Here is a 27,586-nt window from a genome sequence, read left to right on the forward strand (position 1 = left end):
GCTAAGGATTGCTTTAGCTATTCTGGGTCTCTTATTTTTCCAAACGAATTTTATGATTGCTTTCTCTATTTCTATGAAGAATGTCATCTGTAGTTTTCATTGTAGAAGTCTTTTACCTCTTCTGTTAGATTGATTCCCAATTTTTTTTTTTTTTTTAAGGCTATTGTGAATTGGGTAGTTTTCCTAATTTCTCTTTCAGAGGATTCGTCTCTTATGAATAGAAATGCATTAGATTTATGAGTGTTGATTTTATTTCCTGTTGATTTTATATTTTGCTGAATTCATTTATTAGTTCTAGAAGTTTTCTGGTGGAATTGTTTGGATCCTCTAAATACAGAACCATGTTATTGGCAAATAGTGATAGTTTGAGTTCTTCTTTTCCTATTCGTATCCCTTTAATTTCTTTGGTTTGTCTAATTGCTCTGGCTAGAGTTTCAAGGACCATGTTGAATAGAAGTGGTGAAAGAAGGCATCCCTGTCTTGTTCCAGTTTTTGGAGGGAATGCTTTCACTCTTTCTCCATTTAGAATGATGTTGACCTTAGGTTTAGCATCAATAGCCTTTACAATGTTGAGGTATATTCCCACTATCCCTATTTTTTCTAGTGTTTTGAGCATGAAGGAGTGCTATATTTTATCAGATGCTTTTTATGCATCTATTGAAATGATCATATGATTCTTAACTTTAAGTCTATTTATGTGATAGATTACATTTATTGATTTTCAGATGTTGAACCAACCTTGGATCCCTGTGATGAACCCCACTTGATTGTGGTGCACTGTCTTCTTAATGTTTTTGTCTGCAATTTGCCAGAATTTTGTTGATAATTTTTGCGTCTATGTTCATCAAGGATATTTGTCAGAAGTTTTCCTTCCTGATGTGTGTTTGTCTGGTTTTGGTATCAGATGATACTATCTTCATAGAATGAGTTTGGAAGGGTTCCCTCCTTTTCTATTTCATGGAATACTTCGGGTAGTACTGGTATTAGTTTTTCTTTGTGGAACTCAGCTGAGAATCCGTCTGGTCCCAGACTTTTCTTGGTTGGTAGGCTTTGATGGCGTCTTCTGTTTCATTGCTTGAAATTGATCTGTTCAAATTGTGTTTGTCCTCCTGATTCAGTTTGTGTGGATCATATGTCTCTAGAAATTTGTCAGTGTCTTTGAGATTTTCTATTTTGTTGGAGTATAGATTTTCATAATAGCTTCTAATTATGTTTTGTATTTCATTAGTCTCTGTCATGATGTTTCCTTTTTCATCATGAATTTTATTAAGAGTTTTCTCTCCTCTTTGTTAGTGTGGCTAAGGGTTTATCAATTTTGTTTATTTTTTTCAAAGATGCAACTTTTTGTTTTGTCAGCTTTTCATTTTTTTTTTTGTTTCAAGTTCATTGATTTCAGTTCTGATTTTAATTATTTCCCGTCTTCTACTTTTGGTGTGGATTTGTTCTTCTTTTTCTAGGGCTTTGAGATGTAATGTTAGGTCATTTATTTGTTGGCGTTTTATTCTTTTATTGAATGAACTCAATGCAATGAATTTTCCTCTTAGTACTGCTTTCATAGTGTCCCAGAGATTTTGGTATGTTGTATTGGTGTTCTCATTTACCTCTAAGAATTTTTTTATTTCCTCCCTGATGTCTTCTGCTAGCCATGCATCATTCAGTAGCATATTATTTAGTCTCTAGGTGCTGTAGTAATTTCTATTTTTTATTTTATCATTGATTTCTAATTTCCATTATGATCTGATAGAATGCAAGGTAGTATCTTTTTTTTTGTATTTGCTAAGAGTTGCTTTGTGGCATAATATATGGTCTGTTTTAGAGAAGGGTCCATTTACTGCTGAGAAGAAAATATATTCACTCATTGATGGATGGAATATTGGATATATGTCTGTTAAGTCTAAATTATTGACTGTATTATTGAGTTCTACGGTTTCTTTGTTCAGTTTCTGTTTGGAAGATCTATCCAGTAATGAGAGAGGTGTGTTAAAGTAACTCACTATTATTGTGTTTTGGTTTATTTGATTCCTGAAATTGAGGAGGATTTGTTTGACATACATAGAAGCTCTGTTGTTTGGGGTATAATTATTTATAATTGTTAAGCCTTGTTGATTTATGATTCCCTTAAGCAATATGAAATGTTCTTCCTTATCTCTTCTAACTAACTTTGGCTTGAAGTCCATTCTATCTAATATGAGGATGGAAACCCCTGCTTTTTTTATGGAGTCCGGGTGCATGATATATTTTATCCCATCCTTTCATCTTCAGTCTGTAGATATCTTTTCCTATGAGATGAGTCCCTTGAAGGCAGCAACATTGTTCGGTTTTCTTTTGAAATCCAGTCTGACAGTTTATGTCTTTTGATTAATGAGTTTAGGTCATTAACATTCAGGGGTTTTATTGAGATATGATTTGTATTCCTGGTCATTTTGGCTTATTTTCAGTTTTTAACTTGTGTTGGTTTATCCTTTGATTGACTTTTCCTTTAAGGCAGTTCCTCCCTTTGCTGACCTACATTGTTATTTTTCCTTTCCTCCTCATGGAATATTTTGCTGAGAATGTTCTGTAGTGTGGGCTTTCTATTTTTAAATTCTTTTATCTTTTATCGTGGAAGGATATTATTTTATCCTCAAATCTGAAGGTTAGTATTGCTGGGTATAAGATTCTTGGTTGCCAACCTTTTTCTTTCAGAACTTGAACTATGTTGTTTCAGGCCCTTCTAGCTTTTAGAGTCTGCTTTGAGAAATCTGCTGATATATGTATTGGTTTTCCCCTATATATAATCTGATACTTTTCTCTCACAGCCTTAAAAATTCTGTCCTTATTTTGAATATTGGACATTTTCATTATAATGTGCTTCGGTGTGGATCTGTTGTAATTTTGTACATTTGGTGTTCTGTAAGTTTCTTGCAGTTGATTTTCCATTTCATTTTTCAGATGAGGAAATTTACTGATATTATTTCATTGAATACATTGTTCATTCCTTTGGTTTGTATCTCTGTGCCTTCCTCAATCTCAGTAATTCTTAAATTTGTTCTCTTTATGTTATCCCTTGATTCTTGGAGATTCTCTTCATGGTTTCTTACCATCTTCTCTGTGTGGTCAACTTTATTTTCAAGATTAAATATTTTGTCTTCCTTGTCTGAGGTTCTGTCGTGCAATGATCTAGTCTGTTGGTGATGCTTTCTATTGAGTTTTTTAAAAATATTTTTACAGTTTTCAATGGATATTTATTTATTTATTTATTTATTTATTTATTTATGGTGCTGAGGATTGACTCTAAGGCCTCACATGTGAGGCAAGTGCTCTACCACTGAGCCACAACCCCAGCCCTCTATTGAGTTTGTAATTTATTATTTCCTTCATTTCAAGCATTTCCTTTTTTTGTTTTTTGTTCTTTGTTTTTTGTTTTAATCTCTCTTTATTGAAATAATCATTAGCTTCCTGCATTTGCTCTTTTGTTTATTGTGGTGATCTTTTGTTGCCTGCATTTGCTCTCTTATATCATCCTTTACTTCATGAATCATTTTAATTTTGTACATTCTGAACTCCTTTCTGACATTTTTTCTACTATACTGGTTGGTGGCTAGGGGATGGTTGGGAGACTGGAGATTGAAGAGCCGGAGGTCCCTGTTGATTGCCAAACTGGGAGGACCAGGTGCTTTGTGGAGTCCTGGACCGGGCTGATGTTGAGTCTCAACAAGTGTTCCCGAGTTGTCTCTGGGATCCTTGTGGGTACCAGGCTAGTTGACTGGATGAGCTGGGATCAAGATGTCCTCACACCCTTTTCCCACCTAACGAGCCCTCTCAAGACCCTTTCCTGTCTCTTCATGAAGATGGTGGCTATTAGCACAACCTAGCAGGGATACCTCAGATGCAACCAAACCTGCAGGGGCCCTTAATGATATTTCAGGTCCTGGCTATTATCCCTGGATGTAAGTGGCCACATCCCAAGCTGGTGACAGCAGCAGTGACTAACCTGTAGGTACCTTGCTAATGAACTTCTGGTCTCCAACAGGAATCCCAAATGGATGCTGCCCCAATTAAAGATGGCAGCAGCAGAGGCAAGACAATCCAAGATGGTGGCAGAGGTGTCCCATTGGTAGATGTGAGGACACAGTGTGGGGTCTGCACAGGGCAGGTGGGTGTTAGAGATCCTGTCGTGTAGGCTGGCACTGGAGATTCACGTGGGTAAAATGTATTTTGACATATATATACATGGAGTAAAACTTCCTATTCTTGTGGTTATACATGATGTGGAATTACCCTGGTTATGTATGCATGTATAAACATAGGGAAGTTATGTTCAATTCATTCTACTGTCTGTTCCATCTTCATCTCACCTCCTTTCCCTCTATCCCCTGCTCCCTCCAATCCAGTGAAGCTCCACTCCTCCTACATCCCTGCCTATCGTGAGTGAGCATCTGCATTCAGAAAGCATTCCACCTTTGTTGTTTTTTTTTTTTTTCTTTTTTCTTTTTTTTTTATTGGCTTATTTCACTTAGTTTCATAGCCTCCAGTTCCATCCATTTGCTGGCAAATGTCATGATTTCATTCTTTATGGCTAAATAATATTCCATTGTATATGTATACATTTTGTTAATTCATTCATCTGTTGAACAGCACCTAGGTTGGTTGCCTATCTTAGATATTGTGAACTGAGCTGCTATAAACATTGATGTGGCCACATCACTATAGTATGTTGTTGGTTTTTTTTTTTTTTTTTTTTTTTTGGAGGGGTACTTGGGCACTCAACCACTGAGCACATCCTCAGCCTGTTTTGTATTTTATTTAAAGATAAGGTCTCACTCAGTTGCTTAGCACCTTGCTGTTGCTGAGGCTGACTTTGAACTCTTGATTCTCCTTCCTCAGCCTCCCAAGCCACTAGGATTTCTGTCATGCCCCACTACACCTGGCTAGTGTGCTGATTTTAAGTTCTTTGGGTATATGCCCAGGAGTGGGATAACTGGGTCAAATGGTGGTTCCATTCTAAGTTTTCTGAGTAATATCCAGACTGCTTTCCTTTGCTGTTGCACCAGTTTGCAGTTCCACCAGCAATGTGTGAATGTACCTTTTCCCTCACATCCTCGTCAACATTTATCGTTACTTGTATTCTTGATAATCATCATTCTGACTGGAGTGAGATGAAATCTCAGGGTAGTTTTAATTTGCATTTCTGTAATTACTAGAGATATTCTACATTTTTTTCATATATTTGTTGACCATTTATATTTCTTCTTCTGTGAAGTAACTGTTCAGTTCCTTTGCCCATTTATTGATTGGGTTATTTGTTTTTTTGGTGTTAAGTTTTTAGAGTTCTTTATATATCCTGGAGATTAATGCTCTATCTGAAGTGCAGGTGGCTAAGATTTTCTCCTTCTGTAGTCTCACTCTCCATGTTCTTGATTGTTTTCCTTTGTTGTGAAGAAGCTTCTTAGTTTAATATAATCCCATTTATTGATTCTTGGTTTTACTTCTTGTGCCTTAGGAGTTTTGTTGAAGAATTCAGTTCCTAAGCCAATGTAATGGATATTTGGGCCTACATTTTCTTCTAATAGGTGCAGGGTCTCTGGCCTAATGCCACTTTGAGGTGAGTTTTGAGCAGGGTGAGAGATAGGGGTCTAATTTCACTTTGTTATGTATGTATTTCATATTTCCAGTCTTCCCAAGCACCATTTGTTGAAGAGGCTGTCTTTTCTCCAGTATAGTTTGTGGTGCCTTTGTCTAGTATGAGGTAACTATATTTATGTGGCTTTGTCTCTGTGTCTTCTGTTCTGGTGCCAGTACCAGTTGGCACCTCTTATTTTTCCAAATGCATTTCATGACTGCTTGTTCTATTTCTGTGAAGAGCATCATTGGAATTTTAATAGGAATTGCATTAACTCTATAGCACCTTTGGTAGTATAGTCACTTTGACAGTATTAATCCTGCCTGTCCAAGAACATGGGAGATCATTCCATCTTCTAAGGTTTTCTTCAGTTTCTTTGTTTAGTGTTCTGTAGTTTTCATTGTAGAGGTCTTTTACCTCCTTTGTTAGATTGAGTCCCAAATATTTTTATTCTCTTTGAGGCTATTTTGAATGGGATAGTTTTTCTAATTTCACTTAAAGTTTATGTATCACTGTATAGGAATGCAGTTGATTCATGGCTGTAATTTTATATCCTGCTGATTTACTGAATGAATTCTAGAATTTTTCTGCTGAAGTTTCTTTGATCTTCTAAATATAGAATCATGTCAGCAAATAGGGATAGTTTGAATTCTTTTCCTATTTGTATCCCTTTAATTTTTTTGATCTGTCTAATTGCTCTGGCCAATTTCCAGGACTATGTTGAGTAGAAGTGGTGAAAGAGGGCATACCTGTCTTGTTCCAGTTTTTAGAGGGAATGTTTTCAATTTTTCTTCATTTAGAATGTTGTCTTTGAGTTTTGCATATGTAGCTTTACAATGTTGAGGTATGTTCCTACTGTCCCTAGTGTTTCAAACACGAATGGATGCTATATTTTGTCAAATAGTTTTTCTGCATCTGATGACATAATCATGTGATTCCTGACTGTAAGTCTAATGACATGATGAATTACATTTATTGATTTTCATATATTGAATTAACCTTGCATTCCTGGTATGAGCCCCTCTTGATCATGGTGCATTATCTTTTTATATGTTTTTTGTATGTGATTTGCCAGTATTTTATTAAGAATTTTTACATTTATGTTTATCAAGGATTTTGGTCTGAGATTTTATTTTCTTGCTGTGTCTTTGTCTGATTTTGGTACAGGTTGATACTAGCTAGCTTCATAAAATGAGTTTGGAATGTTCTCTCCCTTTCTATTTCATGGAATAATTTTAGAAGGATTGGTATTGGTTCTTCTTTGAATGTCTGATAGAATCTGGCTGAGAATCCATCTAGTCCTGGGTTTTTCTTTCTTGGTAGGCTTTTGATAACATTTTTAATTTCATTGCTTGATATTGATCTTTTTAAATTTTCTGTGTCCTCCTGATTCAATTTGGGTAGGTCATACATTTCTAGAAATTTGTTGATGTCTTCAAGATTTTCTATTTTATTAGAGTATAAATTTTCAAAATATGTGCTGATTATTGTCTTATTTCAGTAGTGTCTGTTGTGATATTTCCTTTTTCATCACAAATTTTAGTAATTTGATTTCTCTCTCTTTGTTAGCTTGGATAAGTGTTTATCAATTTTATTGGTTTTTTTTTTTTCAAAGAAACAACTTTTCATTTTTTTATATTGTTTTGGATCATTTCTTCTGTTTCAATTTCATTGATTTCAGCTCTGGTTTTAATTCTTTCCTGTCTTCTGCTGCTTTTAGTGTGGATTTGTTCTTTTTCTAGGGCTTTGAGATGTAATATTAGGTTATTTGTTGACTTTCTGTTCTTTTTTTAAATTATTTTTTATTGTTTACAGACTGCATTTTGATTCATTGTACACAAATGAGGTACATCGTTTCATTTCTATGGTTGTACACAATGTAGATTCATACCATTTGTATAATCATACATGTACATAGGGTAATGATGTCTGTCTCATTCCACCATTTTTCATACCCCCCCTCATTTCCCTCGACACAATCTAAAGCTCCTCCAATCTTTTCTCACTCCCCACCCCTATTATATATCATCATCCACTTGTTCTTTTAATGAATGAGCTCAGTGCAGTGAAATTTCCACTTATTACTGCCTTCATAGTGTCCCAGAGATTTTGATATGTTGTATTGCTGTTTTCTTTTACTTCTAAGTGTTTGTTCATTTCATCCCTGATTTCTTCTGCTATCCATTGGTCATTCCATAGCATAATATTAGTCTCCAGGTGTTAGAGTGGGTTCTGTTTTTTATTTTTTTGTTGATTTCTAATTTCATTCCATTTTGATCTATGATGCAAGATATTATCTCTTTTTTTGTATTTGCTAGAAGTTACTTTGTGACCAAAATATGGTCTGTTTTAGAGAAGAATACATGGACTGCTGAGAAAAAAGTGTATTTAGTCATCAGTGGTTGAAATACTATACGTGTATGTCTGTTAAGTCTGAATTATTTATTGTATTTTTAGTTCTATAGCTTCTTTATTTAATTTTTATTTGGAGGATCTATTCAGTGGTGAGAGAGGCATGTTAAAATCACCCAGTATCATTGTGTTGTGGTCTCTTTTTGAAATCAAGAAAGGTTGTTTGATATAAGTAGATGCTCCATTGTTTGGGGGCATAAATATTTATAATTGTTATGTATTATTGATGTGTAATTCCCTTAAAACAGTATGAAATATCCTCTTTTCCCCTCTCATAAACTTTGGCTTGAAGTCCACTTTATCTGATATGAGGATAGAAACCCCTGCTTGTTTACAAGAGACATATGAATGATATGTTTTTTTCCTGTCCTTTTACCTCAGTCTGTGGATTTATTTGCCTATGAGGTGAGTCTCTTTGGAAGTAGCGTATTGTTGGGTGTTATTTTTTATTACAGTTTGCCAGTCTGAATCTTTTAATTGCTGAATTTAGACCATTTACATTCAGTGTTATTATTGAGATATGATTTTTGTTCCCTGTCATTTTGATTTATTTCTGGCTTTTAATTAGAATTTGTTTGTCCATTGATTCACTATTCTTTTTGTGTACTTCCTCCTTTTGCTGGTTTTTACTTTTATTTTTCATTTCTTCTTCATGAAATATCTTAGAGTATGTTTTATAGTATAGGCTTTCTAGTTGTGAATTCTTTTAACTTTTTTTTATCATGGAAGATTTTCATTTCATCATCAATTCTGAAGCTTAATTTTTCTGGATATAATATTCTTGGCCTCTGTTTTTTTTGGTGTATATTATTCCTAGATCTACTAACCTTGAGTGTCTGGGTTGTGAGATCAGCTGGGCTCAAGATTGGTTTCTCTTTAAATGTTACCTGTCACTTTTCTCTGGAAGCCTTCAAAATTCCATCCTTTTTCTGTATGTTAAGCATTTTCATAATAATGTGCCTTGGTGTGACTCTGTTGTAATTTTGTATATTTGGGGTTCTGTAAGCCTCCTATTTGCTTTTTCATTTTGTTTTGTAGGTTTGGGAAATTTTCTAATATTATTTCTTTGTAAAGATCGTGCATTTCTTTCATTTGTATCTCTGAGCCTTCACGTATCCCAATAAATCTTTAGTTTGATCTTTTCTGATTATCCCACATTCCGTGGAAGTTCTTTTCATGGTCTCTTAACATCTTTTCTCCATGTTCAATTTTGTTTTCAAGATTGTTTATGTTTTGCTGGGTGCAGTGATACATGCTTATTATCCCAGCAGCTCGGGAAGCTGAGGCAGGATGATCAAGAGTTCAAAGCCAGCCTCAGCAGCAGCAAGGTGCTAAGCAACTCAGTGAGACCCTTTCTCAATAAAATACAAAATAGGGCTGGTAATGTGGCTTAGTGGTCAAGTACCCCTGAATTCAATAGTCGGTAAGCCCCACCACCCCCAGAAAAGCTTATATATTTTGTCTTCATTTTCCGAAGCTCTGTCTTCCAAGTGATCTAGTCTGTTGGTGATGTTTTCAATTGACTTTTTAATTTGGTTTATTGATTCCTTAATTTTAAAGATTTCTGTTTTGTTTTTGTTTTTGTTTTTGTTTTTTGTAGACTCTGTCTCTTTATTGAAGTAATCTTTTACTTAATGCATTTTCTCTGATTTCACTCCTTAAACCATCTTTTACCTTGTTGATCAGTTTAGTACATTCTAAACTCCTGTGTCTTTTCTTGTACTGTGGTGTCGATGGATTCTGTTATTAGAAATATCTTGGTTTGCTTGGGGCAATTTGTTCCCTTGCTTTTTCATGTTGTTTGTTTGTGTCTACCCATCGAACAGTATGGATCTGAGGCAGTAGTTTCTACCCCCTGGACTTAAAGTGTCTCTGAAGTTTTCCAGTACCTTACTTGCTAAGAAGCTGCCTGTCTGCTTTCTTGGTGTCATGCCATGGAGCAGCCAGGAAAGTGACCTCCTGTATTCTGCCATCTTGAAAACCTCCCTTTGTGTATCAGTGAGAAGCATTATTAGTCATTAATTTTTTGACAGTGAATACTTTCATATTTAAAATACTGTGTAAATGGTATGATACACATGCTTGCACAATAGGTTTTAGGCTCGATGAGGCTTTGTCAGACTTGACAAAGTATAGCTGCTATATGCAATCCTTTTGACTAACAATAGAATTTCAGAGGGACTCACTACTATCATAAAGTTGCCTTTTTATACTGGCATCCCCTTTTTAAAAAATTTTACTTTTTCTATTATGAAAATAACATAGAGATAATAATATAATGAATCTTCATGTATTCACAGGCTATTTTCAGCAGTTCCCAGCAGTCTCAGTTTATACACTCATCTGTCCCTTCTAAGATAGCCTCCAACAATCTCTGCCTCTAGATATTCACCCCTGTGTATAATCTCTTCTCACATTGTGCTAGGGTTGGTCTGTTTGAGCAGTAGTACAGGATATGAGTAGCAAAGTGTAACTTCCAAAATTAAACTATTAAATACACTGTGGCATACATTTTGGACTTTTACTCTTGTGAGTCATATACTTTAGGGTAAGCAGCTGATTTGACAAGAGCAACATTTATAGAGAAACCTATATAGTTTCTGCACTCTGTAAAATTAGAAGCATCTACAGACAATAAAATTAGAAGTAGATTTTCCAATTCCAGGCAAAGCCATACCATTCATACATATTTCTGTATGTACCTCTGAAAGATACGGACCCATTGGAAAAGAGAAAGAAGGAAAATCATGGTTCTATTTTCATGCCTAAAAATATGTTGACAGTGATTTCCTTCGTACCTTGAAATACAGTTTCTGTTCAAACTTCCCTCCTTATGTCATAGTTTTCTTTTCTTTTCTGTATTATCAGGATAGAAATAAGATCTATATATTGCAGCTGGTGCATATGTCTCTTAAACCTTAAGATCCTTCCCCATCTTCCTCCCCTACAGTTTACTATATGAAGAGTGCAGGTATAATGTTGTTTTCTTAGTCTGCATATTGCTGACTGCATCTCTCTGATATCATTGAACATGTTTCTTTGTTTTCTTTTTTCCCTGTAGATTGGTAGTTACATCTAGAGGGATTGTGTACCCAGTATCTTTGCATTCAAGTAAATTGTGTGCTTGTGGTAATAAAGGTGTGAAATCTTGCCCATAAGTATTATATCATCATTCGACAGGTCCATATTTCTCATTTGTCTGTTTTCTCTTTTTGTAACTTCTATTAGCCAGGCATTAAATACACTGAGGAATAAAATACTTTATCTTAATTAATAATGCCAGTATTACAATTCAGAACTTGTGGGATGCATTTCAGTTAGCTGAAACTGTATAACTCTGAATGCATTTAATTTTACAAAAAAGAAGATGGAAAATGAAAGAACTAGCCATTTTAGGAAATTAGACAAAGAAAAACAAATTGAACTCAAACAAATAGAAGCAAAAGTAGAAACTTAAAGACTGAAAACTTAGGAAATAGTAAACAAATATACGGTAGAGAAACAGCAAAGTCAAATGCTGGTTCATTGAAAAAGACTAATAAAAGTAACCAATCTTGAAAATAGGAGTCACAGATGATTTATGTGAGAAATGGAAAGGGGAGCTATTGTATGTCCAGATCTGAAAATAATTATTAAGGGCAGAAATTAATAAAATAGAACAGAAACATAAAGTATAGATACTCAATGAAGCTGAGAGTTAGTTCCTTGAAAGAAGTTAACAAAACAAGAAATGCTTTTCTAAATAATAAGTACTGAATGAAAAAGAGGGTATCACTGCATATCCTGTAGTGATTTAAAATATTATAAGTGGATTGTGTAAAATACCTAAAATAGTTGGACTCACAGAAGCAGAGGATAGAATTGTAGTGGGCAGGGGAAAATGAGAAGTTATCAGTAAGCCTAAAGCTTCAGTTATGCAAGATAATTAGCTAGAGGTTTACTGCATAGCACTGTCTGTAGATAACAGTACTTACTCATTGTGCACTTAAACATTTTTTAAGAAGGTACATCTCATTGTGGGTTTTTTTTTTTTTTTTTTTTTTTAAAGACCATGTTTCTTTGTCATGTTTTGTTTTCCTGTTTAAAAAAGGACCCCAATATCAAGGTGGGTGGGGGAGAGATAGACCCCTTAGTGTATAGAAAAGGGGGTGGGGCAGGAGATAAGCCTCAAAAGGAGGGGTAGGTGGAAAATGTTATTAAGGCAGCAAAATATTCTCTGTCAAAAGTTGGGGGAGTCTTCACAGCCTCAGAGAGAGGCAGAGGTCACCTTTTCAGTGGGGTTCTCTTCACTCAAGTGTCCAGAAGGAGGATAATGGCACCGTCTCTTCCTTCTGTGGCAGCCACTTCAGTGCTCACTCCGGATCATCTTCCTTATGTAGATAAGAGTGCTGCAGGGCTTGGAAGGCAGAGATTCACTTGTGTGGGTTAAAAGTCAGCATTTTCAGGAGCAACTGAGCTCCAGAGTCCTCCATCTCAGGCACCACTGACTGTACTGGGCGAGGTCCTGTGGGGGGAAGACTCCTCGGGGTAGAGATACATCTCGGGGCCAGTCATCCTTTGGAGGCAGCCCAATCAGGTCAAAGATTTTGCCCAACTGGTCAGCTTCAGAATTTCCACAGAAGAGAGGCTTCCAACGAAACATCTCTGCAAAGATACAGCCAACGCTCCACATGTCCACAGGGGTTGCATGTGTAGACTGCAGAAGCACTTGGGGAGCATGATACCAGAGTGTAACCACCAGAGGTGTAAGGGCCATCTGGTAGCTGTATATTCTGGCCAGGCCAAAGTCAGCCAGCTTGACTGTCCCACCACTTGTTACCACTTGTCACCAGAATATTTTCTGGCTTCAGGTCCTGATGAATGATGCAATTGGCATGAAGAAAATTCAGGCCTCTTAGAAACTGGCGCATCAGATCCCTGATGGTCTCAATTGGCAAGCCAGGTGGCGGTGCCTTGTCCAGATAGGTCCTTAGGTCTTGGTAAACATGCTCAAACACACTAGGGTCACCCTGATTTCCTAGTCAGTCCAGGAAGTGGCACAGACATCTGTCAGCCGGACAACATTGGGATGCTCAAAAGTCTCCAGGCACCTCAGTAAGGCCACCTCATGAACTGTGCTGATGGGAAGGCCCCCTGCAGCTCCTCCTCCATTGGGGACTCACGCTTTTGAGGGCCACAAAGTGGCCACTGTGGGGTCATGAGCTTTGTACCTTCCCATAGGCACTGACACCAATTTCAGCCACTGGGTCATATCGTGAGGTAGCCATTCTCAGGTCAGGGGAGACCTTCTCACCAGGCCAAGAGCTGAGGGGACAGGCCTGTTATTGGGACTCTGGAACTGGTTCCTTTGGCACCATACCCTTGAGCACGGTCCTGGGCAGCTGGACCTTACGGGTGGGACCATAGACAGGCCGCAGGCTAGAGAGGCCCCCTCACCCCCACCCTGACCATGTGACCAGCTACCCTCATATTGTTTTTTTTTTTAACCACAATAAAATAAATGTAAGATTATAAATCAATATTATGAATAAAATTATTTAAAACTTCAGATAAAATTGACAGTTCCTGGAAAAATATAACTACACCAGAAAAAAATAGAAAAAATAAAGTACTCTTTTAAATAAGTACTATAATTATTTAAAACTTCATCCAAAGATACACATACATAAATGCTAACAAACTTTCAGGCATAACTAACTTTGTTAATGAATTATATTTTTATATACATTTAAGGAAGAAATAATGCCAAACTAACAAACTTTTTGAAAAAGAGGGACCATACTAAATGTGTTTCATATAATCAGCATGATGTTGACAAGAAAATTTGACAAGGACAAAAGGACATTAATTAAATGAACTTGTTAAATCCAGCAATATGTAAAATTGATACATCAAAACTCAAGTGTTTTAGTCAGACCTAGAAAGTTGTTTTGGTACTTGAAACTCATTTAAATTTACTACTTAACAGGGGTTAAGGTTACAAGTTATGTGACTGATTAGATACAGAGAAAATATTTGATAAATTTGTCACTATTATGATAAAGCTCCTTAGCAAACTAGGAGCAGAAGGGAACTTCCTTAATCTGATAAAGAGAGCCTAAACAAACAAAACACAAAGTTGCCCATATTTAGCAATAATTTCAAAACTTTCCCTTTGAGACCTGAAACAAACCTAGATATCCCTTGTCATTACTGCTTTTCATTGTTACACTGGAGGTCTTAGCAAGAAAAATAAGGTTATAAGGATTCAAAAAAAGGGAATTGAACCATGTTATTTGCAGTTGACACGATTGTGTAGGATGAAAATCCAAATGAAGTACAGGTAAAGATTCAAATGAGTAAGTATTCATCAAGGTTGATGGTTTTATGGTCAGTATTTATAAGAAAGGTCAATTGTATTTCTGTATGTCAGTTGTTTTCTAACAACTAGAAAATAAAATTTTTTAAGTATCACTTAAATGCAGTCAAAATGTAAACTATCAAAAATAAAGCAACCTACTCTTCAAGGGAAATTCTGAAACATTGAAAGAAGTTAAATAAGTGAAGAAATACCTCATGTTCATGGTTTGTATTGCTCAATATTGTAAAGATGTTCCTTCTCAAATTAATTTATAAATTCATTGTAGTGTCATTCATAACCTAGTGTATATGTGATTTGACAAGTTGATTCTCAAATGTCACTAGAAATGCAAAGACCTGAAAGAGTCAAACATTCCTATAGAAGAATTATGAATATTTTTAAAAAGAAAACTGTAATAATTAAGATAATGTGGCATAATGTTACAAGGATAGATGAATAGATTAGTGGAGCAAAATAGGGAGTTTATAACCAGTCTCATGCATACTTTGAACACTTAGTTGAAGACAGGTAGCACTTCCACTCCTAGGTATGTTAGAAATGTGTGTTCTGGGGTAAAGGACCAAAATGTCTATAGCGGTGCTATTGTATTCATTGTGAACTGAAAAACACGTTTATCAACAGAAGAATGTGGTGTGGTATGTTCATACAATAGAATATATAAACAGTAAAAATGAACAAACGCTACATGCCACACCATGGATGAATCTCACCAATATAACAATATTATATTGTGCAAAGTAATCAAATAAGAGTATATACAGAGTGCTACTGTTTCTAGGAAGTCAAAATGGGCAAAATAATACAATATAGTGATTGATCACCTTTGGAAAGGAAAGAGATTAACCAAGAGTGAGGGGGCTTGTGAGGTGCTTCTTTTCTGAATGGTGGTTACATGGTGATTGCTCTGCAATACTCATTTAGCTCATTTTTATGTTTTTGTGCACTCCATTTCAGTATTCATGCTATATTTCATAGTAAAATCAGATTGGAAAGAAGTGGGAGGTGAAGCTGTGGAGAGAGCGTATCATAGAAGAGATTATTCAAACAGCCATAAATATTTTGCAGTGCTTCTGAGGTGAGGCTGTTGTGAAGAATAAAGAGAAAGGATTGTTATGGGAGGAGCATACAATCAAAGGAGACTTTTATCTTGTATAAAGACAGTGTATAGTACAGTATTTCTGTATGCTAATAGAAATGATCCAATTGAGAGGGAATGTTTGAGAGAAGAGTTACACCAAGAGCCTTGAACAGGAGTAGGTGAGAAGGGATATAGTTGGCTTTTACAAGAACAGGGGTATTCAGCCATTGTGTAGCAGGAGAAAATACAGTGTTTATGATCCCAGGTGCATACAGTATGAAAATTCTTATCTGGTGACTTTTATTTATTTATTTTGTCCAGTGGAATTAAAAACAAGGTTGTGGGTGAGGAGAAAGGAAGAGGTTTTGAGAATCTGTGGAGAGATAGTAGTTTGAAGGAGTTGATTAGGAATTGCAGCAGTGTTGTTGAAAATGCTGAGTCTACTTGTGGCTTGTGATTGTAAGTTTGAAATGATACCATTCAGCGTGGTCATATGTTTCTTTAGTCACACACAGCAACTCAAGTACAAAATCAGTTGGATTGAACTGCAGTTTAATAAATTTTGACCTAATCTAGTTTTCTGTTTATTATCTTTTTCATTTCCCCCTCCTTTCGTGCTTTGCTAGTTGATACAGATTTAACTGATGAAGTTTTAGCTTCCAACTCTTTTTTCGCCTATTTTTATTGGTATATGATAGTTATACATAATGATTGGATTTGTTGCTACATATTTGTACATGTATACAATATAACAATATGATTTGGTCAACAAAATTCCCTAGTATTTCTCCCTTTTCCTTCCTTCCTTTCTCCCACTGGGTCCGTATCCTCTCCTGATCTCCCTTTGATTTTCCTGCCACTTTTCTTTTCCTTTTTCCTCTCTAGCTGCTATATAAATGAGAAAAAACATACAACTGTCAGCTTTCTGAGTTTGACTGATTTTGCTTAATGTTCTCAAGTTCCATCCATAGTTTGGCTGTTGTGAATTGTGCTGCTGTAAACATGAGTATATGTGTATCATTATAGTGTGCTGACTTTAAGTCTTTAGGATAAATACCCAGGAATGGTAGAACTGGGTCATATAGTGACTTTTGAGGAACCTCCATACTGATTTCCATAGTGGTTGTACTAATTTGTAATTTCATCAACAATGTCTACCAACAGTGTAACTGTTTCTTTTTCTTCACATCCTTTTCAGTACTTACTGTTGTACATTTGTATTCTTTTTTTTTTAAATTTATTTTTAGTTGTCAGTGGATCTTTTATTTTATTTATTGATATGTGGTGCTGAATATGATTCTTGATGGCTGCCATTCTAACTAGAGTGAGATGAAATCTGTGTGATTTTGATTTGCATTTCCCTAGTTGCTAAAGATATTGAACCTTTTTTCCATATATTTGTTGGCCACACATACTTCTTTTGAGAAGTGTCTGTTTAATTTGCTTCCCCCACCTTTGGTACTAGGGATTGAACTCAGGAATACTTAACCGCTGAACCACATCCCCAGCCCTTTTTTAGAGACAAAGTCTCACTGAGTTGCTTAGGACCTCACTAAGCTGCTGAGACTGGCTTTGAATTTCCTACCCTCCTACCTCAAACCTCCCAATCTGCTGGAATAATAAGCTTGGGCCACTGAACCCAGCCAGTTTGCCCGTTTTTAATTGGTTTATTTTTGTTGTTGTTTATTTCTTTGTTTTGTTTTGGTGTTAAGTTTTTGAGTTCTTTATGTATTCTGGATATTAATTCCCTGTCAGAAGAATAGTGAGCAGAGATTTTATCCCATTCTGTAGGTTCGTTCTTCACATTCTGAATTGTTTCCTTTGCTGTGCAGAAACTTTTTAATTTGATAACTGCCATCCCATTTATTAATCTATTAATCTGTAGCATTATTTCTTGAGCTATTTTGTGTCCTATTGAGAAAGTTGTTGCCTGTGCCTGTATGTTGGAGTGTTGATGCTAACTTTTCTGCAAGGATTTACATAGTTTCTGGTTCAATCTTGAGTTGACTTACGCAGGGCGAGAGAAGGATCTAGACTCATTCTAAATATGAATAACCAGTTTTCTCAGCTTCATTTGTTTTAAAGGATGTCTTTTCTCCATCATACATTTTTGGCATCTTTGTAAAGGATCAGATAACTGTATCTATATGGATTCTGTCTCTATCTTCTATTTGATACCATTGAACTTTGTGTCTGTTTTTATGTCAGTAACCATGCTGTTTTTGTTGCCGTAACTCTGTAGTATAATTTTATATCTAAGTTCATCAGAGATATTGGTCTATAGTTTTCTCTTCTTGATGTGTCCTTATCTCATTTTAGTATGAGGGTGATACTTGGTTCCATTCTATTTCATGGAATAATTTAAAGAGAAGTGACACTAAAAATAGTTTATCTTTAAAGGTCTGGTAGAATTCAGCTCAGAATCCATCTAGTCCTGAACTTTTTCATGTTGTAAGGCTTTTTATTACTGCTTCTGCATCTTTGCTAGTTATTGATCTGTTTAGGTTTTCTGTATCCTCTTGATTCAATTTTGGCAGGTCATGTGTGTCTACAAATACATCCATTTCCTCTAGGTTTTCCGGTTTTTTTTGAGTACTAAATTTCAACATAGTTCCTAATGATCTTCTGAATTTCTGTGATTCTGTGACATTCGTGGTGATTTCTCCTTTTTTCATCCCTAATTTTATTATTTTGGGGCTTTTTCAATCTTGTTTATCTTTGTAAGGAACAAACTTTAATTCTTTGTAAGGTTTTTTTTTTTTTTTTTTTTTTTTAATCTCTGTTTCATTGAGTTCCTTAATTCCTTCCTTCTAGTGGTTTGGGAATTGATTTGTTCTTGTTTTTCAAGCACCTTGAGATACATCATTAGGTTATTTATTTGAGATCTTTCAGATTTTCTTATGTAGGCAGTCATAGCTATAAACTTTTATCTTGGAACTGTCTTCATAGTTTCCCATAGGTTTTGGTATGTTGTATCACTATTCTCATCAGTTCAAAGAGATTTTTAGTCTCCTCCCTGATTTATTCTATCATCCATTCATCATTCAAAATTGTATTGGTCTCCATGTCTCCATGTGTGTGTATGTGTGTGTTGATTTCTAATTTTATTCCATTATTATCAGATAAGATCCAAGGGATTATACTGATATATTACTGACACACATATTTTATATATATATATATATATATATATATATATGTACGTATGTATGTATGTATGTGTCAGTAACCATGCAACTTTTGTTACCGTAACTCTGTAGTATAATTATATATATGTAGTATTTGCTAAGAGTTGCTTTGTGGTGCATTTTGGAGGAGTTTCTATGAGCAGCTGAGTAGAATATGGGTTTGGCTGTTGGATTAAATATTCTTTAGATATTTTTTAGATCCTTTGGATTTATAGTATTTACTGCATTTATGTCTGGACAAACTACCTACCTATTGGTGAGAGAGGTGTGTTGAAGTCACTCAGTTTTATTGTACTGGTTCTATCTGAAGCTTAAATTCAACTAGTGTCTGTTTTATGTAATTAGGTGTACAAACATTTGGGAGCATAAACTTTTACTATTGTTGTATCTTCTTGTTGAATTATTCTCTTTACCAATATGAAGTGACCATCTTGGTCTCTGATTAATTTTGGTTTGACTATTGCTTTGTCAGATATGAGAGTAGCTATTCCTGCTTTTGGGGGCCTCCATTTGTAATGTATATCAATTTATATCCTTTTACTTTCCACCTGCCTGCAAAGTGAGTCTCTTGAAATATTTAACTGGGTTTTGTTTTTTAATCCATTCTGCCAGCCTATGTGTTTTAATGGAGAGTATTGTCAATGTTATTATAGAAAGATGCTTAATAATTTCTGCCACTTTGATTTTTTGGGGGTGAGACAGCAGGGATTGAACTCAGGGACACTTAACCACTGAGCCACATCCCCAGCCCTATTTTGTATTTTATTTATAGACAATGTCTTACTGAGTTACTTATTAGCACTTGTTTTTTTTTTTTTTTTTTTTGCTGAGGCTGGCTTTAAACTCGAAATCCTCCTGCCTCAGCCTCCTTAGCCACTGGGATTACAGGCGTGCCTGGCTTGATTTACTTTTAATGTTTAATTTGCTCCTATTTCTCATTTGCTTAGCTACTCTTCAAATGGAATTTATTCATTTGTGAATTCTGGGTTTGTTTGGTTCCTCCCCCCCTTCTGGGTGTAGTATTTCTATAAGTATTTTCAGTGTGTTGGCTTAATAGCCATAAAATCTCTTTGTTTCTTCTTGGAAGGGTTTTTGTCTTGTTTTGTTTTTTGTTTTTGTTTTTGTTTTCCAATTCTGAAGGATCGCTTTGCTGGATATAACAATCATGGATGATGGTTATTTTCTTTCAGAACTTGGAACACATCATTCCAAGCTCTCTTGGATTTTAGAGTTTGTGCTGAGAAACTGGAATTCTGATTGACTTGCATCTAAATGTGACTTTAGATTTTTCTCTGGAGGCTTTTAAAATTCTATCTTTGTTCTTTGTGTTGGACATTTTAATTATAATGTGTTGTGAAGATATTCTTTTTGAATCTTGTGATTCTTAAATTTGGTCTCTTAATGTTGTCCCAGAGCTCTTGTATATTTTAATCATGATTATTTTCTTTCTTTAATACCATCTGAATGTTCAAGGCAGTCACTTTATCTTCCAACTCTGAGATTCTGTCTTCAGCATAATCTACTCTATGAACTTCCAACTGAACATTTTATCTGACTTATTGTGTTTCTCTTTTCTACAATTTGTTTGATTCTTTATCGGTATCTTTATTTTCTTATTGAAATTCTCTTTAATATCCTATACTCATTTCATTAATTCATTCAGTTGTTTTCCTGTGTTCTCTTGGAATTCATTGATCATTTTTGTAATCATTTTTTTGAATTCTTTTTCTGGTATTTTCCCCACTTCAGTATCTTTAGTGTTGGTTATTGTTCTATTATAAATTAAAGGAGGCATTATGTTACCTTGTTTTTTCATATTTCTCATATTCTTGTGTTGGATTTATGCAGCTGTTGGGAGAGATTTCTCTTCCACTCCATTGGGCTTTGGCACAGCCTTCTCTTGCCAAAGTGTTCCAGGATATCAGGTTGTTATGAATTTTTCAATATATTTCTAAATGGGTATTATAGTATAGTTTCCCTGCTAGTTCTTTGGTGATTATTAGTGTATTTTGATACAGTGTATATTGTGTCAGAGTTTTAGGATTCCATTTTTCCTGTAGTTCTCAAAAGAATGGGGTCTTCTTGTTGATCTGGCAATTGTATTATATTCAAACATGCTATATGGGATATACCCTCTCTGGTTATTCTTTTTCACTAACAATTCTGTATATTCTAAAGGGTTATTGGATTGATCTAGACTGAGACCTGTCATAGGTGTGGTGTTACAGCCTTTGTGCTAATTCTGTTTTTGTTATGTCCATGAGTGGGACCTGCCTGAGTGGCCCCACTATCTGTTATTACTTGGGGTATGGTCATTAGTTTGAATTTTTGCCTCTTCTCTTTTTTTGTATTAAAGTATCGCTAAAGTTTAAGCCTGGTTAATTTGAATGTAGAGCAAGGTACTCTGTTTCTTGGCTAAGTTTAGCTCAGTAGCAGAGTTTCTATCCTTTGAACTTGTATTGTCCCAGGAGATTCCCAGCACCTCACAGAAAAGGAAGAAGCAAACAATGTATAACATTAAAATAAATGTCCCAGTCCACAACAAGAAGAATGGTAGAGTAAGCAATTGCCAAAAGCAAAAACAATAAATAGCTTGTCATCCATCATACTGATCACTGCAACAACATGAATTGTGGGATCAGGAGTTACATAATCTAAATAGTTCTAAAAGGTGGCAGAAATACAGTTAAAAGAAAATATAATAGGAAGGTAGTAGAGAGTTTAGAAAATTCAAAATGTAAAAAGAGAAAGCAGAAGGGATGTAGCAAATGACAGCTGTAAAGGAGGAGGATAAAAACTAAATTAAAAAATATTAAGTTGGGCTGGAGTTGTGGCTCGGGGTAGAACGCTTGCCTGGCATGTGTAAGATCCTGGGTTTGATACTCAGCATCACATATAAATAAATAAAAGATTCATTGACAACTAAAAAAAAAAATTTTTTTTTTTAAATACTGAGTCAAGGGAGAGGGAAAGAACAAGAGAATTTGGCTATTAGAGGAAGAAGAAAGGAGAGAAAGAGAAACAAAAACAACATAAAACCAAAATAAACCACAAAAACCCTAACCCTCAAAAGATGACAAAGAGCAATTTTTAAAAAATGCTAAAAATGAGAAAAAGAAATGTGTGTGTGTGTGTGTGTGTGTGTGTGTGCGCGCGCGCGCGAATACCAACACAGAATACCAACACAGCACAACAAGAATACCAAAGGAGAAAAATTCTCAGTGAAAAATGAAACAGTTGTCTCCTCAGTGGTCATAAATGTCAGTAAGGATAGTTTGTGACTGCCTATGCTGACTGTTCTTTCTGTTTCTTTTTGGGCTATGTACAGAGAGAGAGTACGCATGTGCTCTCACACACTCGAGGGCTGGGCATTATTAAACCCTTTCTTTTTGTGTGTTGCTCATCAAGCTGCCAGCTGTAGTGACCTAAAACTGAAGCTGGAGCTGATTGAAATAGCTTCCAACTTCCCTTCTCACCACTGTGAGGTAGGATGGAATGGGAAGTACTCTCTTTTGGAATTTTGTCTAGAAAGACTAGATGGTTGAACTCCCAGGATGAGACTGCTGCAGAGTTCTAAGTGGGGAGTTCTGGAGAAGTTGGGGCTTAGCTCTGATCAGGTCTTAGGGACTTTATTGGGTGGTGTCTGATTTGGAAAGATTAGATCAGTACCCCCCTAGGGTCAGGCAGATGCTGATCTCTGCTGGAGGTCTGGATCTCAGGACCCTCCCAAGAATTCTACTTGTGGGACAGGGAGCAAACCCTTCACAAGTCTCACCCACTTCACTGTCAACAGATATGGCCTTCCTAGGCTTAGTCTCTTCATTTTCCCAACCCTCTTCATTTGATCACTTGAGCGCCAGACTCAAAGAGAAAAACAAGTTGCACTCTCCTCTGTATCTTTGACTTGAATCCCCCTGGATACAATCTACTCTATGCCTGTTTCACTGCTAGGTACACCCTAAGCCATGTGGTAGGTGCTTGTTGGAACATTGTGACAATGTCTGTGGTGATCTCCCTGGCTCCTGCAGAAGCAAGCTGCAGTGTGGCCTCCTCAGGATTGCTCCCCACCTAAATTCTTGAGAGCTTGCCAATTGAGAAACGAGCACTTTTCAAATACCAGTTCACTGTGCAGCCTCTGGATCAGCTAAGTTCAGACTGCTTTTTTGTTCTACAAGTTTTTCCATGCCAAATTTGTCTGTTGTATTTCTCTGTTATTTCTCCCTTCTTAAGTGCCACTGCCACTGCTGCAGCTGGTTTGACTCTATCATGAATGGAAAAGAGGATTGGATTATGTGCTCATGTTTGCCTTGATATGGAAAACTCTTAAAAATTCTTTTCTGGCCTCTTCTTTCATAGTGTAGTCTTTCCATATGGATGATGGATAAATGGCACAAGTTTTATCCTAAGTTGTGGATTCAGCTTATAATTCTGCCACTTACTAGCTGCTACATTGGACAAGCTACTTCATTTCTCTAAGCCTCAGTTTTCTCATATGTAAAATTGGGATAGTAATACTTCATCTTAAGAGTTGTAATCATCTTAAGAGTTGTAAGTTGTAAGTGGAATAATGCATCTTAACCTCTTAGTATAGTAGCAGGACCTTTTCAGATCAGTGCCCTGAAATTTAAGACAAGTAGAGTTAGACTTTAATGATTGAAAAATAACAGTATTAATAAATATCAGATGACTTCTATTCACTATTACTGAATTTGTTAGGTATTTGCATGGGTTAGATTTTTTAGTCAGCTAGTCTTACTCAGATGAGAATTATCCTAAGTAATCTTTAATAATCTTTTTATTCCCAGAAACACCACTACTCAGGGTAGGGACTCAAGTTATTTCTTAGATCACATAGTGAATTTCCTGCATCAGTTTATTAAGTAATCCTTTCACCCACTTATAAAGAGTGTTCAATACGTAGACCATTTTTTACATTTTAGTGAACAGGGACATAAATGAAACCGTGAGTATTTTCACTCATGGTTTAAAAACTAGAGATTTGGTGGAGGCCCTGCATTTGATCCCTAGTACCACAGAAAAACAAACAAAACAGGGATTTTCTCCAGTTCTACTCCAGTGTTTAACTCACTCCCTTGTGAACATCATCAGTTCCCTATAGTAATAATGGTTGGAAAACCTGCCTATCTCCACATATCCTTTATCTCTGAGTTTGAAATTAGCAGCAAATACATAGAAAACTAATCAAGGGGGAGGGGCAGGATAAAATGGAGAAGGAATCTTGTGCAGAAAGGAAAAGTATTCATAATATATAACTCAGCTGTGAATTGCATTTTACGTAATCCTAATGTAAATATTAAATAATGATATCACAAAGTTACATTGAGAGATTGAGGAACTAGGAAGTATATGCGTTGGGATGGGGATAGAAATGAATTCTCATATTCTGTAGTAGGAAGCAAATGCATGATACCTAGAACTGGAAATTTAAAACCCAGGAAGTAAAAATACACAATACTTAGACCTTTGGAGGTTAAATAGCAAGAAAGAGAAGCAAGAGAAAAAATTGGGAACAGAGAATTGAAGGAACAGTTTTCTTTTGGATTTTTTTTTTTTTTTCTTCTTTCTTTTAAACAAGGATTAGAAAGTTGTTTGACTCTTTAAGCATGTGTATATAACTTTGATCAAACTAAAAATATAAAAAATTGTTCAGATAATTCTGCTCTCTATATACATCTCACCCAGCACAGACTGATTGAATCTAGAGCTTCTCAAACTTGCTTGGGTAGGAGAGAAAGAAAAAAGAATAAACAGGGAGATTTTTTCCCTACTCTCTTGACTTTTAAGACACCCCTTTCTCATTCCTCAGATTGGAGAGGGCTTCTCTTGGGGCTTTGAGGGGCTTTTTTTTTTTTTTTTTTTTCCTTAATACTATATAGTACACAATCACCACTTTGGACTATATTTGAGTGTGCCTTGCTAATGCCAGAGGGAGGATGAATGGAAAATCCAGGGCTTTGCATATGCTAGACAAGTATCTACTTCAGGGGAACTTTGAATGCTGGTCTCCTCTAGTGGACTTGCTACCATTTACATTTCATAATAAGTCGCCTTAGAGAGCTGCTTTATGAATTCTTTCCAGATTTGACTCAAGGAAGAGAGAATGGAGTGCATTTACTCCATCTTCCCTGGAACCAAATAGTATACCCATTTGAAGTGTATGATTCAATTATTTATATAGTCAGTGTGCAGGGTTATGCAACTATCACAAGTTTTAGAAGTTTTCCATCACCCCCAAAATATTTCTCCTGCACATTTGTAGTTACTTTCCATTCCTACTCCCAGCCCCAGGCTTAGATTAACTAATGTACTCTCAGTTTAGATTTGCTTTTTCTGCACATATTCATGTAAATGTAGTCAAATACTATGTAGTCATTAGCGTCTGGGCTTTTTTCTTGAGGATAATGTTTGAATTCATTTATGTTTTAGCATGTATCCTTTGGTCTTTTGTATTGTCCAGTGTTGTTTCATTTTCTGATTGTTATTCATAATGTTGCTGAGCATATTGGTATGAATATAAGTTTTCACTTTTCTTGGGTAGATTCCTAGAAATTCAGTTGGTGGGTCCCTTGGTGACTATGTTTAACTGTTTAAGAAATTGGCAAACTGTTTTCCAAAGTGGCTATACCATTTGCATTCCCACTAACAATGTTATAAGGATCTAGTTTCTCCACGTGTTCATTAATGCTTCTTTTTTACTTTTCTGCTACAGCTGTTTTACTGAGTGTTAAGTGGCATCTTGTGATTTTTAACTTGCATTTTTCTAACTACTAAGAATATTGAGGATCTTTTCATGTACTTATTTTACCATTCTTTTATCTATTATTAAATGTCACCAAATCTTTGACCTGATTTTCCTTTGATTATTTGTCTTCCTGTCGTCAAGTTTTCTTGTGTACTCTCAGTACAAATACTTTACTCCAATTGTTTCCTCATATTTTCTCCCAGTTTTTGGCTTGTCTTTTTTTTTTCTTGAGTAGATTTTTTTTTTTAATAATAACTTTATTTAGTTTTGTGTGTGGTGCTGAGGATTAAACCCAGTGCCTCACTTATGCTAGGCAAATACTCTACCACTGAGCCACAATCCCAGCCCTGTGACTTGTCTTTGCACTTCCTTAATAATCAACTGTTTCTTTTACAAATTGTGCTTTCAGTATCATATCATGCTTAATAGTGAAAGACTGAAAGCTTTTACCTTAAAAACACAAACAAGAAAGGAATGTCTGTTCTCATTGCTTTTATTAAGAATTGTATTAAAGGCAGCCCAATACTCAGGAGTGCACACTGGATGCAGAAAGAAGAGAACCCCAAGAGAAGTCCTCTTTTTCTGGTTCAGAAAACAACAGAATGTTAGAAGGAGAGGGCTATTTCTCTCTCTCTTTTTTTTTTCACCTTTCCCCTTTTTTACTACAGCACCTTCCAGGCAATTTTGCCAAGGTGACACAGCAATGGGAGCAGTGTTCAAGAAAGCAACTAAAACTGTGAGAGAAGGGGAATCCTCTCTCTAACCAGAAAAACTCTAATCCTAGAGAGTGAGTAGAATCACCATTGCTTTCCTTTTTCTATCTTCTGTCAATTGACTTAGGGCACATGACATAGTCCTCAGAAGTACACAGCAGAGGAAGGAAACTGACAGCTCATCTCTTCTAGCTCTGGTGGGAGACTCAATCATAAAACGTCTTCCCAATTGCTATATAGAACTATTAGTGCAATCCAATTCAAGTTCCAACAAGGGATTTAAAAATTTATTTTGAAAGGCAAAGAAAGTAGAATATCTCCTATGAAAAATTATTTCAACATCCCTTTTTTTAAAAAACGAATGAAGTTAGAGGAATGAATAGCACCCAATTTGAAGATTCACTGTAAAGCTACAGTAGTAGACAGGGTAGTGTTTGCAAAGAAATAGATATATAGATTAGTGAAATAGAATTGAGAGTTCAGAATTAGACTCACACAGATTTGACTATTTAAGTATAAAAGATAACACAATAGAGAAAAGATTTCTTCTCAACAAAGGGTGTTGCAAGTATTAGACATCTCTATGCAGAAATGTGAATCTCAACCTAAATCTCATGTTCTGTTAAAATTAAGTCAAATTGACTCATAGGTCTAAATCTAGTACCTAAAAATTTATAACTTTTAGAATATATTCAGTAACTGAAACGAGGCAGAATGTTTACGTATAATACCAAAAGCATGATTTCATAAAAGAATAAATTTGATAAATGAACTTCATCAAATTTTAAAACTTTCACCCTACTATAAAGCCACTGCACAGAGAATGAAATGACAAGCTAAAGACTGGAAGAAAATGTTTGCAAACCAAATATCCCATAAAGAACATATTCTGCATATTCTTGTGTGCAGAATATTTAAAGAACTTTTAAATATACAATATAATTTTTTAAATTAATAAAATAAAAATTAAACAAAAAGACTTGATATGTCACCTGAAATGCTGTTTGGTTGGCAAATGAGCACATGAAAAGACACTAGCCATGGGGAAATGCCAATTAAAACCATAATGAGATACCACTCTACACCTATTTAAATGGCTAAAATTAAAAATGAAGTGCTGACAAAGATATTGAATAATTGGAATGCTCATATATTTCTACAATCTCTCTGGCAGAGGTAGGCAATTTTTTTTTAATAAAGTTATATTTACATGAAACTTATGAGCCCATTACTGTGTGTTAGCCTGAGAGAAATGAAAACATTTTCATCCAGAAATCTGTACGTGGCAACTCTTCATAATGGCCCAAACAACAAATGAATGGATAAATAAACTATGATATATCCATATAATGAAGGATATGCTCAGCAATTAAAAGTAATAAATTATTAATACATACAATAACTTGAATGTATTTCAGAGATTATTATACATTATACTGAGTGAATAAAACCAGTCTTAAAGATGACTC

The 27,586-nt window shown here is 35.4% G+C and overlaps 1 protein-coding gene and 1 pseudogene across 4 annotated transcripts in view; one reads left to right on the plus strand and one right to left on the minus strand.

The window, feature by feature from the left end:
- The window catches only part of GALNT1 (polypeptide N-acetylgalactosaminyltransferase 1), a 127,109-nt gene that overhangs the window by 60,615 nt on the left and 38,908 nt on the right, over nucleotides 1-27,586 (plus strand). The gene's annotated exons all lie outside the window — the stretch shown is intronic.
- On the minus strand, nucleotides 122-15,727 carry LOC306643353 (cyclin-dependent kinase 4-like; annotated as a pseudogene). The gene has a single exon. The product of its transcript is annotated as a cyclin-dependent kinase 4-like (transcript).

Source organism: Sciurus vulgaris, assembly GCF_902686455.1.
Source record: "Sciurus vulgaris genome assembly, chromosome: 13".
Lineage (NCBI taxonomy): Eukaryota > Metazoa > Chordata > Mammalia > Rodentia > Sciuridae > Sciurus > Sciurus vulgaris.